The sequence below is a fragment of the Balaenoptera musculus genome, chromosome 7 (assembly GCF_009873245.2).
Source record: "Balaenoptera musculus isolate JJ_BM4_2016_0621 chromosome 7, mBalMus1.pri.v3, whole genome shotgun sequence".
NCBI classification, from domain to species: Eukaryota; Metazoa; Chordata; class Mammalia; order Artiodactyla; family Balaenopteridae; genus Balaenoptera; species Balaenoptera musculus.
The window spans coordinates 44,676,882-44,697,971 of record NC_045791.1 but is presented as its reverse complement, the minus strand read 5'-3'; the positions used below and the strand labels follow the sequence as shown (position 1 = coordinate 44,697,971).

The 21,090-nt window shown below is 35.0% G+C and overlaps 1 protein-coding gene across 1 annotated transcript in view; it reads left to right on the top strand.

Annotated features, from left to right (window-relative positions):
- Positions 1–21,090, top strand: part of KCNH7 (potassium voltage-gated channel subfamily H member 7) — a 450,126-nt gene that overhangs the window by 210,685 nt on the left and 218,351 nt on the right. The window lies entirely within an intron of this gene.

Below are 21,090 nucleotides of genomic sequence, written 5' to 3'. Positions count from 1 at the left end.
ACATCTTCAACTTGTATAGGTTAACGTTGTGGAAAATCACAATTCCCTAGTACAAATCACCTCTTATCAAATACAGAATACAAAGCTAGATAATCCATGAGGTTTTTACAAATAGCCTTACAATTTACAATGTGAAGGAAGTTTTCAAGCCCCAAAACTCTAACTCTATTATGTGGTCCACCCATCTCAGCCATAAATAATGCAGGAATTTCTCTGAAGTAGAAATTGCTTGCCCTTTTCCATCTTTGGGCTAATAATGCTTCTCACTAATGATGAAGATCATAGGATAAAAATGTACAATACTCTCCCAGTGCCCCTTTGTTTTACAGAATAGAAATCTATGGATCATTAACAACAACAAAAAATCTGTGAGACAAAACGTATGAGAGGCAAAGCCAAGACTCAAAAGACAAATCCCATACCAGTCTTCTGTATTTGTTTCCTAATCACATCCCCTGATAGCTTTTGCTTCTCTGGGCATCTATAATCAGGACTTTTTATTCTTAGGAAATCTATGATCATGTTTTATGACCAGTTACAACTGGGTTCTTAGTGGCACATACATAAATACAAATTGGAGAATTTACTATTGCATTCCAGAAGTCTAGGCATTAAAAAAATAAAATTTTAGGCCTAGAAGAAAACTGAAAGATCAATCCCATCTTTCACCCCATCTCCAATAAAGTATGAAATTGAAACCAAGGGAGGCACTAAACCTTCCTTTGGCACATAGGTATTTAACTATAACCATCTGTGTTAAAACTAATTTAACTTCACCTTACCTCTGCCAGCCTTGAAAGACCAGTTTGATAACACTTGTTATCGATTTGCAGTGAAATAAGGAGCAATGTAGTTATGTTAAAGCCAAAGAAACCATTCTGTCTTTCCCATTGTGAGTGGGTGGTCAATACCCTTTCCCTTTTCCCTCACTGTCTCCCACAAGTGTAGCCGGAATATCAGCACATGATGAGGTGGTACTGATCCACTTTTGATACTCCTTCACATGGTGTTTTATATGAATGCAGAGCTGATCACTCTCACAGCATGGCACAACTCCTATGAACAGCCGACACAGGAGTGTTGTGTATTTGATAACTGTGCATAAGAATGGCAGTTAATTTCTTTAGGAGTTTAATTTAAGCCTTTCTGCAGTTTCTAAAAGTAGTGGGAGAATGAAAAGAACAGAATGTTCTCATTTTGCAGAAATAGAATAACAAACTATATATTAAGAAAGAAATTAGACTGAATATTCTTTAAAAAGACTCAAGAGAAGTGGCAAGAGGAAAATACCCTTTAATAACAATTTTATCTTGAGGTGTTTTGGTAGCATTTCTCATAAAAGAAATATTTGTGCTATGCATATAACGTATGATGATCAGAGAATAATGCAAACTAATTCTTTAACGTATATAACTAAATAAGCTACTTCTATTTTGTGAAAACAGCATACTTTGTGTATTGAACCTCTTCTGTAAAACAAGATTTTATGTAAAATTTCAGCCTCTGGTGAAATTTAACAAGCAAATAATATTTAATCTTTTTGCTTTTTCTACACATATACCCCCAGCACACAGTAGGTATTGAATGTGTACTTATGGAATTTATTTGAAATCTGTGATATATTTCACATATTTTATACATATATATCATGTATTATATACATATATATAATATTCTGTGTGATTTTATCGAGCTGCATGGTTAATAGTGTATAATCAGTTGTCAAGACAAATGTATTAAGCACAAATTATTTTCAAAATCCCAGAGAAACATGTATAGGGGTACAGCACCTGGAAAAAGGTTCCAGCCTTCTTTCCTACTTTAGAACACAAAGTGAGATAAATTCGCAAGTTCCTAAGCGTGGCAGAGCAGAGGAGCATCCTCAGTTGAGAGGGGTGTCTATATGCTCTGGCTCTTTGTTAGCTAGAAGATTATTGCCAGCAGGGACACACGTTTAATGTCCCCCATGCCATGGATCACCCTATGTGTATCCTCTGACTTTAGCAATGATTTTACCCAGAATTTGAAGCAGAGGAAAAACCAGAAATCACAAAATAAAATTATAAAATTGCCTCTATAGAAGCTATAAAATTAAAAGTTAGCAATGTTCTAGTGGGGGTAACTAAAAAAAATTGTTTAACCAGAACAACACGCACACACACACACACACACACACACACACACATACACACACACATAATGTGTGTGAAATGGAAGATAGTATGGGATAAGTTAACTGGTGAAGACATTTGGAAGTCAGAAAAAGATGTTTTGGGTCACTTCCATTTAAAGTGACCATATGTCCCCAGCTGACTGGAGCATTCCCAGTTCATGCCTTTTGTTCCAGCATAATATCCATTTTGAATAATACATCATGCTAATGCTAGGTATTAGAGGTGTTCTGTACATTAATGAGCAAAGGAATTATGAGACAGAGGGTCTGTGACAGTAAGATTATTCTGTGATTTCTTGGCACCTGGAACAAAGGGAGGCAGGAAAAACTGAGAGGTTTTTCCATTTGTCTATACATGAGTTGACTCTTACTTAGTGATTAAGACACAAATAACAAGGAGGATCCATAAGACCTCATAAAGAGGTAACGTACAGAATTTTTAAATGATTTAAAATAATTATGATGGGTAAAGGATCTCAAAAGTAGATATAAGTTGTGAATCTAGGGTACTTGGTAAATGACATTGTCAATAACAAGGATGAAATGTTGGAAAAAAATATTCTAAAGAGAAAATAAGGAGCTCACTATCTAAAATATCATTTTCTGGGGTCAAAAAAGGCAAGCCAAGGAAGTTGTATCATCCTATAATAATCAACAAGTACGAGTCTAAAGAAACAGGAAATACACCTTTGAAACCATTAGCACATAAGTGATTTTATAAAGATCTTAAAATTTCTGGACCAAGTTGACATTTAAATCTCTAAAAGGGACTGTAGAGATCTTGGAATCCAACATCTTCATGGACAGTGTCCAACTTGGAGTCCAATATCTATGTCTATATATCTCTACCTAGACATCCCTGTCTATCTATGGATCAATCGATCGATCGAAGGAGTATGTAATAATTCCATGTAGGATCAGCTGACTACAAAGCAGTGGATCTGAGGACTGACCACAGATCTCCCAGTATTTTGAACCCAGTGATCCATTATAATTTATCTGCTTCCACAGAACAAGTCGTGGTGAAATTACGAAAGCTTAAAGTTTGAAGGGTATTATATTTAATTTACATATTTATGCAAATTCCTCATGTCCTTTTAAAAGTAAGGTATAAAGATTAAAGTTGAATAACAAATAATAACAAATGAGACTGCCAAACTATATGGTTTGGGACCAGATCTCTGGGACATGAGTTTAATTTCTGTGAAGCATCTTCCAGGATCTGGAGATTAATTTGCAATTGTCAACAAAGTCTTTAGTTGTCAGCAAATACTTGAGCTAAAAGAATTATTTCATCAATGATAAGGATATACATTGGCTTATCTATTAAAAGAATCCCTTTGGGGGAAGGACATAAATGCCTCCTAGTTTGTTTTCAGTTTGTGTTGTCACAGAGGAAAACATTAATAGATTGGCTGTCATCTGACATTGACTTTTGGAAGGTTTTCTAGAGGGAGATTAGGGAAAGGGATTGGTTTTGCAGAAAGAATTGAGTATCCTGGACCAAAAGGTTAATTCTGCTTGCTGTTCCATTTTAGGGAGAATTATAAAAGATTTAATTAATTTTCCTCAAAGAGCTTTTCAATATCACCCTTGGTCTTTCGTCCTGACTACCCATAGGATATACCTAGTTAATGAAATTCGGTATTTTCTTATTTTGCCCTCATTCTCTTAGCAGTATCTTTTTAGGCTTTGTTATTTTAGATATAGCTTAATAGAGTATATCATATTTATTAAGGATAATAATTTTTTATTATCCTTAATAAAAGGATATTAATTTTTTAATTAATAATTAAATTTAAATATAACTTAATTGGATAGTTAAGTGGATAATTTTTTAAATTAGTAAATTTGTACTTTCCATGCTTAGTGAGTGAATAGCCTAGCATAGTTCTTGACGCACAATAACTGATGAAGCGTAATTGAATGAATGAATAAATGAGTGAATGGATAGAGAGATAAGCGGAATATTCAACAAAAGCTGGCCAAGGTTATAGTATCCTAAAGGACGGGAACATTTTCCTTTTCATCTCCTAGCCCTAACAGTGCCTAGAAGATCTGAATATGCTAATGATCTATAGCAGCACTGCCTGACCTAATGTTTCCTAAGCTAGCTACTCTACTCTTTTGCATTCCCACTTAATTAGTCTATATAATAATGTAACTTAAAATCAGTTTGCTGATTGGACAGCAAACAGTTTTCCACACCTCCTCTAGTGCACGTAGAAGAGAATCAGAGACATTTATTAAGCTAAATCAGTTCATTTGAGAGAAAATTCTATTAATCCATGAACCCATTTACACCTAAGACCATATATTCATAGATTTTTACAGATCACAAGTAATAAAATACAAAATACAAAAGAATGTTTAAACCAAATGTGGCAGTTTATAAAAGATTGGAGTTTGAAAAATAAAATTGGATATAGTTTTATTTCCAAATTAGCATTTGAATTTTTTTAACTAATGATTTCTTTGTATACATTTAAGCTAAAATTCTGTGTAAGCTTGTGTGTGTACATGTGTGTGGCCTCTAAAATGATCTTTAAGGTGCAGATTTTATAATAATTATCTCATTTAATGATGTTATAGAATCTATTTTGTAACAGTCAGTACTAGGAATGTAGGGGAGGAAAAAGATTTCCTTGACCCTCTTAGCCCCTGGCTGAATCTGAAAATTAGACTGACAAAGACAGGTTAACAGGAGAAAAGCGTACATACAAATGTATAAAATAGATGTTTTACATGACACAGGAGGCTTCATAAGGAAATGAAGACCAGAAGAAATGGTTAAATCAGTGTGTTTTTATGCTAGATTTGATGAACAGTCAAAAGATGTGATAGGGCAAAGGGTTAAGTGTAGTAAACTGGAGGGAACTTACTAAGGCCTGTCATTCAGACTCCCCTGTGCATCACTGTGTCTTCAGAGGCAAGGGTGCTCCTTTTCTCTGGGTGTAGGGAAGGCACCTCTCACATGAGGCTCTTATGACCTGCTTCAGATGAAAGTCAGAAAGTCCTCCCTGCACATGCCACTTTCCGCATTCCTTCAACTTGAAATAGTATGCCAAAATACCATATTTGGGGGTAGCCTGTCCTGAACCACATCAGGGGTCAGGAATAGGCTCTGGTTTTATCCTTCCTGGCCATGCTACCTCCAAGAGCCACTAACAGGGCATTTCTCATGTACAAAATAAAGTAGCCTGAGACTAAATGATGGGGGAAAGAGGTAGATAAAGCTCTTGCGGCTGCAGTAATCTATGATTAGATGACCTTATAATTATTTGACTGTTATTATGCAGCATTTACTTAGAAAAATATAATCAATCTTTTTTCCTTCATTATCCTGCTTGATAGGATAAATTAATAATAGATATTTCTTTACTAAAGCTAGGTTTACCTGGAAATATTAAAATTAATTTCTTATTTCATTTTTTAGTATAAAAATAAACAGAAGTATTAAAATTTTCCCTAAATTTTAGACTGGTGATTATCAGAATTAAGAAAGCTCAAATTATAAATGCTTACTTCTGTGATTTATATAAGACCATTAAGAGAAAAAAGAAATTAGAAAAAAATATTTTAAATGGTGCATCATTTCAATGAATGCAAAAGGTTTTTCACCTTATTTATAAATTGAATTGCCTAGTTATTTTTACAGTTATTTTATTTAGAACTAATCCACATTGAATTTCAAACAGTTTTTATTGTTTTGTACATGAATAACCCACTTAATCCATTAGAAAGGTTACACTCATATTGGTTCTGGGACAAGTGTTCTCCAAACACAGTCTGTACATACGATTTGAGACCAGAGTTAATGCTCTGAAAATCCTCACTCAGCTCAGCTTTATATTTATGACTTTGTTTTTGTGTTTTTCTGTCTTGTCCTTCATTCCTCTATCATCTGCCCCAGTGAAACCTCTGTTGGAGGCTTGTGGCTTTGGTTTGTCTAACTTCTTAAAGCCGAAACATGGGTCTCTGCTTTGCTTCTCTCTCACCCGGTTTCTCCAATGCCACTGGTAACGGACTCCCTGGTTCTCAATCCCAGTGTTCCCCGACCTTAAACTTCACCTTTTCAGGACTCTGACGATATATGTGGAGCCTGAGAAACATGTTTACAAAAATAAGAAGAACACAACCATACAGAAACTGAAAGCCACACTGCAGGCATAGATAGGATTACCAAATTTTCCTCTTTAGAATGAAAATCCTAGAATGAGTACATACTTTTAAGCCAAAAAGTAAGTGGCATTTTGGAAAAAAAAAAATAGAATACTTTTCTAAGTAGAAATACATTTTCTTTGTAATATAAATTGTACAAGTGCTTTCTATCATTTTATGTTTTTCCTGTGTTAAAGAGAAACCCTAAGGACAAGAGTCATCTTTAATGACTTTGACAGAATTTGCATTTCTTTGCTGCTGTTTTTTTCATTCTTCCACCCACACCAACCTGGTGATGAAGGAGAAGCCCAGGCCAACGGCAAACCCTATGTAAGGACAAAGAGGCCAGGACAATTGATGGCGTAGGAAGACTGGGAGGGAATTGAAATAGCATGTAATCTGATCTGCTTATTTTACAGATGAGGAAACTAAGACCCAGGGAGGCTAAAAGTGGTATTTGACCAAAATTATACAACTAGTTAGTGACCCAGGAGGACAATAATACAAGTTTCCTTAAAGTCGTGTTCCTTCTCTTCTCCACCAGATATGACCCATCATTGTGTGTTTTTCACTCAAAAGATTTAACATTGCCAAGTCTTGTCTCCTGCAAAGCCTTCAAGAATCCTGATGAGGAAGACAATGTCAGCCACTCCGTTTTCAGCCTCCACATAGGTTAGCATGTGAAGAACACAGGGTTTATGTAATCTATATGAGTTAGGTGGAGTTGAATTTCACTCTTTTGTTCCGTGCGTCAGAAACCGAACTTTAGAAATGTAGATCAGACTAACGTGGAAAAATTCAAAGTGACGGCCATGCGTGCCATAGCCAGCACACAAGCAGAATCTTTGGCTTTTTTTTTTTTTTTTTTTGAAATATGCCTGACTTCCACTCTAGGAATACTTTGGATTTGAAGGCAGTTTAGAAAACCATAGTATTAGAAACTCATCTCAGCAATTTTCCTACCTCTAATTTGGTAACTTATAATTTAGTGTGAAATAGGAACTCATTTTGTTAATTACTTGAAAACTAACTTGTAAGCAATCCAGGAAAAAAGTTGTACTTTTTTTGCCGGTGTATTTAAAGTATGGCTCATTTGTACATTTTTGCATGTGCATTCATAATTATAATTGCATTCATAAACAGTCTCCCAGAGCTAGGACTTTTTGCTGATCACAATCTTTTAAAAAGAACAAAAATGCAGTAAAGCAATGGGAGAGTTTAATAACCTCATTGTTTTACTACCTTAGCAATAAATAAAATGGCTCAATTACTCTGTATTGAGACTGCTGCATAAATAATAAGTAATAATTGTAATTAAGAGGAACAATTGATAGATAAGACTTTCTGTGTGTGCAGAGTGGTAATATGATTCTTAAAGGTAAGATTATGACTTTGCCTTGTCACCTGACATTTGAGAACCTTAATACATTTTTTAAGCCTCAAGAGAATCTAACAAAGAATGCACAAGTCACCCTGACCACTGAGGCAAATCCTAGCTAGTGTTCAGTTGTTAACTGAGTCCCTTGAGTGATATATTTTTAATGTCTTTTATGTAAACAGTCAGCAGAGTAAAGCAATTGCCTGTTTATTTACAATTAAATGTTTGTAGACAATGTTTAAAGTGCTGAATAAGAAAATGAAAAGAGTATAGTAGTTAAGCTTGAATCCCAATGTGGAAGGCATAGCACTTTTCTTTGCTTATTAGAATCTTCCTGGAAAAATCTCCTCTGATGGGCTCCAGGCTGCCTGTACACTGGTGCCTACAAACGCTTGCTCTGTGTAGGAGTAGGACTTAACCATGGAGTATTAGTGACCAGAAGCCACAGGTGTTATGCTAGCTTGAGATATTAACTGAACACAATTTGGAGTTCTGTAAACCGTGAAAAACAAAACTCTTCAAGTATTTTAAAGAATGGCAGATCTGAATGATTGCTGGCATTTAAACCCTATGGGTATGATTTTTACTCTCAATTTAAGAAATATTTTTATCAATGTATCGTCTTCCTTTTTTTAACTATGAAATGCTTCAAACATACAAAAAGATATGAGTAGTATAATGAACACACTTGAAACTGCTACTCAACTAAAGTATAACAATACAGAGTTCATGAACCCTCTCCAATAGCTTTTTCTTTCTTTCCCACCATCCAGAAGTAGTAACTATCCTGAATTTGCTGCTTATCACTCCTACGCATGTCTTTATACTTCCCTACAAATATGTATATTCCTCAAGAAAGCATAACATCATTTTATACTACAAAACACTATCATATGAGATGCATTCTTCTACAAATTTCTTTTTTCTACTCAACATTATGTTTTTTTAATATTTATCCACTCTGATACATTTACTTCTAGTTCATTCATTCACGTCACTAAATATTATTAGATGTATGAATATTCTACAATTTATTTAGCCATTCTTTGTTTGGGGAGCATTTAGCTATATTGTTTTGTTGTTTTGTTTTGCTACTACAAGCAGTGCTACTGTGATTACTCTGGTATGTTTCTCCCTATGGAGTGTTTAAGACTTTGTATAGAGCAGTGCTACTCAAAATATAGTATGGACCAGTATCAATGAATTACTAGTTATCTATGATGAGGTAGGTACAACCACTGAGAGTAAGCAAGTGAAAACTGTTATAGAAATTTGACATTGCTACAACATCTGTGCATGTGATTTTGTATTTTGCAAAATTATTGTTCTGCAGTAGATTATGCATTTAAAAAGTTGTTTTAAACCATAGATAGCTTAAGAAGTATTGCTCTAGTCTATATACCTTGGGATAGAATTGTGTTGTCATGGAGTGTGCATTACTTAATCTTTAAGATATTGCCAATTGTTCTTCAGAAAGGTTGTGCTGATTTAGATTCGCACTAGAAGTGTGGAAGAATCTTTTTTCCTCTGTGCTCTAGATACTCTGCTTTTTCTATGCTTATTTTTAAAACTTTCTTTTGGCATAGAGATTATTCAGTTTCTATTTCATTTCCCCTCTACTGTAGAATTTAAACACTCTATTTCTGTTCTTTTAGTGATGAACCTTCAAATATTTCATGTGTGTACTTATCTACAATCATTCTCTCCCCTCTTCCGTGTTATTTTTATTTAGTATATTTTTCCATCTCATTTTTTTACCATTCAAATTAATAGTTATTGTTTTATACCATCAGTGATTGTTTGGAACACCTAAATTTTAACCATTTTTTGCCTCAATACCTTTTGAGCGTCTTATCTTTTTTTCTAGAATAATTTTATTCTTAGTAACTGAGATGTTTTAGTGCTTTAGAATTTTTTCATTCACTGAAAGTCTCTTGATGGCAAATTCTTAGTGCTGTTTTGACTAAAACATATTCTTCCCTTGAATAAAATTCTTCATGACAGCATTTTCTCTTAGCATATAAAATTGGTCTAATGTCTCCTGATTTTTAACGATGCTACTGAGATGTTTGCAGTCACTCTAATTATAGTCCTTAGGAGGAAATTCAGGCTGTTTTTGAAATACTTATTGTATTTAGTGTTCTGTAGTTTCACTGTGACATTATATGTCTAGCTATGGATTCTTTTTTATTTACTTGATTGAGATTTATTAGCTTCCCTCAATCTGAAGATCCTTGTTTTTAAATTCTACAAAACATCTGTGGTTTTTCCTCTCTTACCTTTTCTCATTATATAGAATCCTTTTACCAGAAGCCCAGTTAGACTCTCATTCAGTCCTCCAATTCCCTTAAACACTGTCATATTTTTCATCTTGTGTCTCTGTGATAAATTCTGGGTACTTCTTTTATTTTTCTTATTTTTTTATTTTTATCTTTTTTTAATTAGGTGTGTTAGTTTCTGCTGTATAACAAAGTGAATCAGCTATACATATACATATATGGATACTTCTTTTAATACATATTATTTATTTATTAGTTATCCCTTCAGCTGTTGTCTGGAGTAACCTGTTATTTAAGCCTTCCATTGAGTTTTAACTTTTAATTTATTAATATTCTTTACTTCTTTAAGTTCTTATTTATTCCATTTTTGTTGAGCTATAATCGAAAGACAGCACTGTATAAGTTTAAGGTGTACAGCATAATAATTTGACTTACATACATCATGAAATGATTTCCATGAGTTTAGTGAACATTCATCATATCATACAGATACAAAATAAAAGAAAAACGAAAAAAATTTTTTTCCTTGTGATAAAAACTCTTAGAATTTCCTCTCTTAACAACTTTCATATATTACATAGAGCAGTGTCAGTTATATTAACCATGTTGTACATTACATCCCGAATATGTATACATCTTATAAGTTCTTTTTATATTATGACTATCTTTGAAAAAGACATTTTTCTTTCCCATGTTTCAACCTATTTTTCTCTAAGCATTTTAAATATATGTATTTACATTATATATTTAATAACTAAATTATTTGTTGTACTTGTAAGTCTGATTTTAATTGAGCACTTTGCTGATTCTTCCTCATGTGTTTTGTAATTGTGGACTTTGGGTTCATGTTTGGCAGAGCTTTATCTCTGGGAACGCTGAGATGTTCCATTTCCTTCTGCCAGATGTCCTGGTACAATACAAATCAATAAATACCAATTACTGGTGGTAATTTTTAATTTAGGGTCTCTGAGACCACCTACAGAGTGCAGATTTGAGCTTTAAACCCATGTGAATGTAGGCTAGTGATAACAGATTTTCAAGAGGAGACTTTTTTCCCACTCAAGCTCAGGTCAAGATAGATGAGTTTACTTGTTGTTTTTTCAAGTCCACCTTTCACCAAGGGTCTAGTATTTCATGGATCCTGGCTTTGGGTGGTGCTCTCTGCTCTAAGCTTGCATAACAATTAATACTTAGTTACTAAGACTGGGAAACCCTTCCAAAGCAGCTGTGATGTCTATATCAGCTTCCATTCTGGATTTTAGCATACTTTTCACTCTTGATTCTTGTTATTTCCCTTCATCTCTTAGAAGCTCAATTCTGAGTCTAAAATGAATGTTTGCTACATTTTATCCAGCATTTCTAGATATTTTGTATCCATAGAGTTTTTCAAATTATCAAATATGCCATAATGCCAAAAATGGAAGTGAAATTCTATCCTTTCTATTAGCCACACTATATATGTTCCTGACTCCACAGCTTTGTTCCAAACAGCCACTCTTCCTACTGTGGCTTCCTCCATTTTCCTAAGCCCTAGGCATAAATGAAGACTCAACTCAACTTCTGCCTCCATTCTGAAGCGTTCCTTGATGATCCCACCATTAAGTGAACCTCACAACATGGGATAGGAGTCAGACACCAGTGAAGCAATAACATTATCTAGATTTCTACTCAATTTTAAGTGTCTTGGGAGAGGAAATGGGTGCTACTCTTCCTCAGTATATATCTGGTACATTGCTGTGAGGTAAAATTACTATACTTAAATGTGCAAAGAAAATACAACTCTTTTTTTTTTAATCCCATTACAAGGGCTGTCTTTTCCCCTAACCTCAAGTACATCATAGCCTTAGAACATTAACTTGATGCCTAATCCATTCCATTCTTTTTCAACTCTGCTGTTTTAATTAGTCCCTTTAAATAATGTTTACTCTCTCTAGGAAAAGATCTCTTAATATCTCATATCTCTTAGCTCATTATCCCTTTCTCAGTTCTACCCTAGAATGGCATCAGAGTATTAGAGAGCAGAGTGTATCTTATAGAACCTTGTATCAGAGAGCAAAAGTCAAAGTCTAGAGGTGTGATGCTATCTAGCTACTCATGTCATGGGGCTAGATCTCTTGTTCACTTCATTAGAGCTTGCCCTGCTAGAACTCTTAGATAATGAATAAGGCCTATGTAACTCAAGATCTTGTCTCTTTTGACTCTGGTCGGGAACCACTGCATCATTGCTACAAACTTTATTTGCCTCTCTGCCTGATGGTTCACCCCAGTGCCACCACAGTGAGCCCCATGGTGGGCCCCTTGGCTCTCTGATTTGCACCCATGCCAAGTGGGACTGAAGATGGCTGGAAAAGCTAAACCTCAGGGCCATCAAGTTTACTTTCTTGTTCTGTACCCTTAACTGATGAAAAATAGTGTGGTTTCTTTTCATGGTCCCTAAAGGGAGTAGGACCTGGAGTCCTCCTTTGCCTCAGTTATCTAACACACCTTCCCGTTTTGGCCAATATTATGTTTTTACTGAACCTGGCTTTCAAACCCATAGTCTCGCAGAACAGTCTTTTTTTTGCATGCCATTTAATACCTTCTATAACAAATCCTAATTTTTACCACATTTCTCACTCTTTACCTTGAGGCAAGCAGGGTGAGGGCCTAGTACTCAGAAAGACAAAAGAGAAAAGATATTAATAATTTTCAGAATGTTAACCCAAATATTATATGAATACCTTGTCAGAGACAAGATGAATGAAGATAAAAATTGCTAAATCAGTAATCTTCGCTTCATTTGCATGATATTATCAAAAAACTGGGACTAGGAAATTGAAAGGTATTTTAATAAATTGTGGGTCACATGTAAGTTAACAAAATTAGGACTCTGGTGTCTCCAAAAATACACATATATAAACAATTCTCTACCTACTTTTATCTTCTGGCTTGATGACCAAATAGCCATAGCATGTAGTGACTTGAGTTGATCTCCCAGCATCTAGGCTTTGGGAGAACAAAACTCCACAGAGGCAATGGTTCTTGAAAATGTTGTGGGTAGCCAGATCTAAGTGGGAAGAAGAACTCATTTAGCTGTTCCTGAAGGAGCTGTGATACATAAAATAAAAACATAAATGTCTGCCTAGGCAATCAGTTGAGGCTTCCTTGCCTGGGCTTTCTAACCTCTCAAGTTATATTGCTACAAGGTACTTTTCCAAAAGTTAAGAACAGTGCTCCAGTATGATATTGGAAGGATATGTCGCACTCTTGACCTTATTTCCAACTTTTGGGTGGTATGTTCCTGTTTTCCTTTCCAAGTTCATTCTGTTGTTCAGTTTAACCTGTCTTTCTTCTATAAAAACGCTGGTGAGAGAAAGAGACACACAGTGAGTGTAATCCTCCCCAAGCTCCCCATTCTCCTAAGGAGAGTTTAGAATCTCAGTGCTCCTAGGGATGATCTGCTTTGAGCCTGAACTAGACTGAATTAGATATAGATTCAGACTCTTCCAGACTATAACTTTCTGGCCGGTTTGCCCCCGGCCCAAGCCAGCCCCCATTGTCTTATGGTGCTGTGTCACCTCCCTCTGACCCTCCACTCATTTGAACCCTTGATTCTTCCAGAGTCACCATTAGAGTCTGCATCTCTTTCAATTGTTGTTACTCCGCTCCACAATTCTCCCCTCCCTTTCCTTTCCTTTCTGCCAAATCTCCCTTCAAAAGGAGGAAAAAGCAGTAAAAAGTTTGCCTTAACTTCATTTATGCACTCTTAGCACTTTCTCCCTTAACTAACTCATCTTGCCTCTGGGCCAAATTACCTAAAATACCCTCACAGTAAAATCCAAAAGAAATATCAATGAAAAGGTTGGACTAAGTGATCTCTAAGGGCCCTTCTAGAGAAGAGTTCTGTGACTTCCTATGAGGGCAACAATACACAGGAAAAATCCAATTCAGTCCTCAAAAAAAATTCTGTAAGTTTTGAAAATACATTATTTGTGAAATGCTGAGTGATAGAAGACTCAAAAAAAAAAAGGGTACATTCCCTAGTTATTATAACCTCATTATTAAGCATAGAAGACCTACGTGCAAGAAAAGTTAAATAATATTTGAGAAGTCCATTCATTTATTCATGAATGAGGAAAGAACTCACAGTCTTCTGGGTCTTTATTTAAGAAGATGAAGTATGCAATTGCAATTACAAGGAACCACAATAGGAAAAGTAGAGGATGCTTGGGTTCATGTAAGAAGAGCACCCAGCCACCTCCCAGATGGGAAGGTAGAATTGTCTTCTTGGAAAAAAATGTTGTCTCAGCTGAGATTTGAAGACTCTGTGCATAAGTGTGCGTGTGCACACACGTGTGTAGTGGAGCCGTGATTAAATTGAATCAGAGCAGGGCAATGATATAGCAAAGGGAATCGCACTTGTAAAGGTCCAGAAATTAGAGTAAGGACAACTCTTCTTCAGGAAACTAATAGTAGTTTAGTCTGGCTGGAAAACATTTAAACAGCAGTATAAAACCTTACACTCATGTACAAGGCAGACACTATCATAGAAAATAACAAGTGAATTGCCAGTTGTGTGAGGTAAATAAAATGCTATAACTTCAGAAGTTGATTAACGGGTGTTACTTGAAATTAGCTACAGTTACACATGTGGGGAGGGTACGATGATAAGTAATTTCTAGTAGAGTTAACAGTATGAACAAAGGCAGTCAGAAGAATGCATGAAATTTTCAGTGAAGTGTAGGCAGGCCCATTTGACTAAAGTCAGGGTATGAATAGGAATTCTCTGGGCAAAAGGTGCCACCTTGAAATATGCCTTCCTCCTATTGCTGAATAAAAAGCAGAATTTCGATAGCTCCAAAGAATCCGCCTTGTGCACTGGGAGGGATGGGAAATTGCACTAATTTAGAAAATCAGAGTGAACTGACTTCTACTCAGCACAGAACTGTGGCCACCTTATGCCCAGCTACAGTACATACTAGAAGCACCCTGGTTATAGCCTGTAGTATAAACTTCAACACTATTGAAACAGATTTCATTTGAGAGTACCTCATTCTGCCAGCTGCTTGTTTCTCACCAGCTAATCATACCGTCAGCCTCTCACGCAGAATCTCTATCTGCTCAGTGCCGAAGCAGCGTCCCACAAGCTGAGCTATTTATTTTTGTTTCCTGTGTGTAGATATGGTCAATGAACGGAAGTCACATTCTCTCTTTAAAATATGGCTCCTTTTGTAAACACCACAGCCAAGTACAACCCCAAATACTAACTAGATTTGGGACCTAACATAACAGAATGAACCTAAGAAATAAAAGTATGGAATATTTATTAGGTTTACAAACAGCTAAAGGAGTAAGTCAGATTTTGTAAATTAAGAAATCTTGTAAGGCAGCAGAGTCTATATTTTCAGACCACTGTAATATATTCATATCATCAAGCTGGCTGAACTTGTTAGACTGGGAGGAGAGCAAAATGTTTTTTGGGGGGTAAAATCTAGTACTTTAAACTATTCTGTTTTTATTCAAAGATATGTGAAATGTAAAATATTAACTTTTATATGTTTGGGAAATAATTTGTATAAACTATAATGTATTTAGAATTTTCATTCAACTTAATTATATAGTTAAGGGCATTGAAATATTGTTAATGAAGATAATATCACACACCTTGTATTATTATCCATTAATGTCTATTTGATGCAAATTAAAAACTAGGTAATAATTCAAGGCTTTTTCTCTTATTCCAAACATGTTTTCACTCTCAAAATTTAGCAACTTCAGTCAACTTCCTTTCTGATAACATACAAGCCATTTTTCTATTAATTTTCAAAAACTTTTATTTTCCTAATTGTAAAATTAATGTGTTCTTAGGCAAATAAAGACATGAAGAAAACATAATTTGTAATCTCATCACCTACAAATAATTACTATTTATAGTTTGATATATTCATTTCTAGTCTTATTTCTAATCTATATATGTATTTTAAAAATTGAGGTCATTATATATGCATGTTGTATTAACCTTTTCTGTATTATCTTTTTTGAACATTATTCCAAGTCAGTATGTGCTCTTGGAAACTACCAATTTTAATAGTATCGGGCTGTTTTCAGCTTTTTTCTTATTAAAAGTAATATTTTTAATGGATATCTTTGTTTACGTATCTTATTTAAGATTCTGATTTTTTTATTTTTTTTAAATTATTTATTTATTTATTTATGGCTGTATTGGGTCTTCGTTTCTGTGCGAGGGCTTTCTCTAGTTGTGGCAAGCGGGGGCCACTCATCATCGCGGTGCGCGGGCCTCTCAATATCGCGGCCTCTCACTATCGCGGCCTCTCACTATCGCGGCCTCTCTTGTTGCGGAGCACAGGCTCCAGATGCGCAGGCTCAGTAATTGTGGCTCACGGGCCTAGTTGCTCCGCGGCATGTGGGATCTTCCCAGACCAGGGCTCGAACCCATGTCCCCTGCATTGGCAGGCAGACTCTCAACCACTGCGCCACCAGGGAAGCCCTTGATTATTTTAATAAGATAGATTTCTAGGTGAATTACTCAATCAAAATATGTGAACCTTAAAGGTTATCTTATCGCCTTCTTGGGAAGGTTTATTTTTTTAAAACCAATTTATTCTCGGGTGTATGAGCCTGAAATCCTCAACAGCACTGTGTATTTATCTTGGTTGCGATGATAGGCAGATAATGGTCATCTGCTCAAATTTATATTGATGTGATAATAGTGAGGTGGAACAATTTTCATATTTATAAGCCATTTGTACTGCTTCTATTAACTGTTCATATCATCTATTACACGTCTGTCTCTTTCTAATGAATTGAATAGAATTTAGGATTTAAAACACTGAGTTAAAAAATAATTTATAAAATGGTAACAGTAAATGTCACCTTGTGATTAAGTGAATACTTAAAAATTAATCAACTTTTAATTTACTCTCAGTTAACTCAATGAGGATTTTAATTAACACAACAGTTTTTAACTCAATTTGGTTTTAGGGTTTTTTTAAGGCTTGGCTTTTACTTGTGAAATCCTAAATCAATTTCCTCACTGAAGATTTGTACATTGTTACAGTTTTCTTTCACTTACTTCATGCCTTTTCTTCCAGGCCACATATCCCATCCTACACACTCAAACTTAACTACTGAGTAGCAGCCAAAAAGGATCTGAAAAAAAATTCATGTGTCAGAGAAATAAATCTTTAACAATAGAATTTAAAGGTAGTGAGAGAGATTTATTTATACACAAAGGGATCTTCTACTGTGTAGTCAGCCATCGCTTAAAAAATCTTTCCTGAACAGAATATTAATCTTTCTACCACAACCAAAATAAAGAAAATACTATGCGTGGAATTTACCAAGAAGGCATGCACTATGCCCACCTAATATGCTAATAGAGAAGTCCAAAAAGTCTTGGTAAATTGGAGTAAATTTTAAATAATTATTCGGAATCCTAGTTGTGTATATGCTATAAGTGGAACCCCAGATTTTTAAGGAATTTTTCTCACTGACTTTGTCAAGGGTCTATTTTAATAATGAGGAAAGCAAATTATCAAGCTCAGTAGCATGGATGGTGCAAGCTTTCAAGGGAAAAGGGTCAAAGCTGAAAATTGACACTTTAAACAACCAGAATGTCTTTTTCCATTTAGAATATTTTCCATTAGAGAAATGATTGTTGTGGAATTCACATGAAAGCAGAATTTTAGCGCTCACATCTATTACCTACTAGGCATCTGGAAATCACAGCAAGGAAATTCTTTCAAAAGAGTGGAGGTTTTACATTTTCCTGGAGATTTGAAAAATAAAAATGCATTGTGTATTTCTTTCCCAAAGATTTCTAGTTGCTACTCTCTGGGTGTCTGTTTACTGCTGACCACTGGGCCATAATAAGTTTGATAGCTGCTAAAACAGGAATCCTAATCAGATTTAACAAACCTTCTCTGAAATGATTTATCTTGTCATAGCTATAGAGCAGACTAAATTGAAAAGCAAAATTAATCTGCCTCTATAAAGGTGAACTCTAGCCTATCATGTAGTCTGTGACAGTAATTAATGCTGCTTTAGCTTTCTTTCTGTGCTCAGCCCAAGAAACATAGTAATAATTTAGGTATGTGGAAAAGCTGTTGAGTTTCATTTCAACCACACAGGATGAGGAGAGATTGGCATGTTTACACACTTTTGATTTCTCCCAAGAAAATGAAGCTTCTGATAGGCATTTCCTCTTGGCAACTCTTTTATGTGAAATTAGATACTTTTCTGTTTTCTGGTAGGAAGAAGAGAATTAATTGGGAATCTCTATGGTAGCTTGTAAAAAACATTGATAATAAGTTGATGGTACTTTAGGACTAATTTATTAAATAATTAATAAATATTTGAGGTTGTTTTCCCCTATGTACTACTATTTTTGAGTACAGATAGATAAAAACAATATTTTTAGCTGTTCATCAGAACTGAATTCTGATATACTAATCCTAAAACCCAGCTCTTAATATCAAAAATTAGGGAGGGGGGTCCTTTACTGCTTTACAGGTCAAGTTGATTGTTATTTTCCTTTTTCCTAAGGCAAAAATATCTCAAGTAATACCTTAGCTTGAAAAAAGAGAGGATGGATATGAAGGATTTGGAGAAAGTAAAATCAAAAGGTCGAAAAGATTTGAGGTGAGGCAAAGGTGAAGAAGAGGAATGCTTCCAGAATAACTCCCCTACTTCTGGCTTTAGACACTGGGCAGCTGAAGGCATCTTTTGTAAAGATAGGAAATACAGAAAGAGGAAGAAATTAGAAGAGACAAAAAAGAGTTCAGCTTTGGATATATTGTTTACAAAGTATGTGTGGAATAGGCAGTCTGTTATGCAGGTGGGTGCTTGAGAGAGGTCTGGGCTTACGAACAATAATAGATCTAGGAATCCTCAGTACCTAAAAGGTCATGAATCCATAGGACTGAGTGGGAGCGCAGGACTGAGAATGTCAGTAGTTTATAAATCGAAGCCTATTATGTCAATGGAAAATATTAAATTTTTAAAAATTTTAGGGCCAATGAATAATCCATTTTTGAACCAAAGTGTAGGTTTTCTGGAATGTTCATATCTTCTCCTATCTTTTTTGTTCATCAATAATGAACAACATAAATTTATTAAATTCTTAAAGAGATAAGGAGGCCAATAGTCATAATTTGGGAAAATATGTGCCTTCTTCCTGAATCAAATTTGAAAGAGAATGCCTAGTATAAAACACAACGTTCTCTAGCTAAGGAGGTAAATTCTCCCTTATGAATGTATTTGCCACTCCCATATTTTCATGTCAGTGAAAGAAGAATTAAAAAATCAAGCTTCTTAGATAATTTAAATTACTTTATGGATTGAGATTTTATTTTAAGGTGTATATTTTAACTGTTAGTATTTTACTGCTACCTATGAGAAGTACAAGCAGCACTGCATGTTTGTTTTATATATATATTTTTAAACACAGTACTAAAATAGATTATTAAGGGATAATAAGTTAATCAATTTTGGGACTAAATCTTTAAATTCTAGGAGAAGACCAGACTAAAGACATGGTTTAAGCATAAAACACATAGAGAATAGGAAAAAAAAGTGATTCAGAGTAGACAGACATTTTCTGAAGGCTCATAGTTTATTTGTTTCTTAAATGGAAGGACGTGGAAAAATATCTCTCTAGATGTCAAAACTCTATAATTGTTATTTTTCTTGAAGATAGTGAAAATAATATTTCACAGCCACTTTGCATCTTTCATTAAATATTTGAAAATATACAATAGAAAGAAATACTTGGCCATATAAATAATAAAAGTATGGTATCTACATAGAAACAAAAATCAATCTTCCAGAAATACAACAAATCTAAGAACAAAATGAGAATTTGGGAGCACTGTCAATGCTTCCAGAGAGTACAGATTTTTTGAAAGCAATAAAGAGTAAAGTGACCGTGTTCTATTTTATTGTCATATATTATCTTTTTGCAATCTGTCTAAACCCTTTGCACCCGCAGGGTTTTAGCTCTCACTCAGAGGCTCCTGCTGCAAACTTCTTTCTGGGCCTCATACTTATTATCTCTGTTCAGATTACTGGACCTTGTTCCTCACCCATTTGGAAGTAGGGAGTAAAAGAAAATGAAATTGCAATTTATTCCAAAATATCGTAATGGATTCTCCCATGTGTGCCCTGCGCCACTGTCACCTCAGTCCCCTCCTCTGCAACAACCCTCACATCCTGGTGGACACTTCCAGTTCTAGTTCCTTTCCCAGTCAGATCCAGGAGCATTTAATTTTTTCATGTCTGATTTATAATATTTTGGAATAGAATGTGGTTTTTTTTGAACTCACAACAAAACTATTCTCACTTCGCTTCCTAAATTCTGCATTAATCTACTTGTCAGGGAACATGAATTCACAAAATGCTACAAACTATTCATTCCTGATAAAAGTTAAAGTGGTCATGTCATGAAAAGTTTATTAGGGAAAAGAGTGCAATCCATGTTTAACACATGAAAGGGAGCCTGACCACACCCGAGTGTTTACAATAGTTCATATATCTTGATAAGATAAAGTCCAACACTTAACGTTGATCAGCTATGACTGAGTGCATCCTTCATCGCACAGATAATTATATGAATTACTAACCTTCAAGGAAGACAAGTTAGAATAAATTTTACCACTCATGGGCCAAACAAAAAGTTAAAGAGATTAATTGTATGGTTTGTTAGGGAATGTGACATTGAAGTATAAATTGAATAATGAATGGCAAGATCATGAAAGGTCACTTGTGCCCTGATTTAGATGTTTAGCCTGAGAAATGTTAAAAACACCAAAAAAAAAAAAAATAACAGAAGTATTTTTTAATTGGGAAGTCATAAAGATGCAGTGTACGCAAATCATTCAGTATAAGAAGTTAGAGTCGAATGCCCAGAACACAGAAGGGTGGACTCACACGTTCATCTTGAATAAAAGGTTCCCTGGTCAACTAATATCATTTGCCTCTTTATCTGCAAACCACTGGCCACCAGTGGGTCACAAACCTTTACTTGATCATACTGAACACAGGTTCTCTTCTCCAACCAGCTGGTGGAAGAGAACTCCAACTAGGTAATATTCACTCGGGAG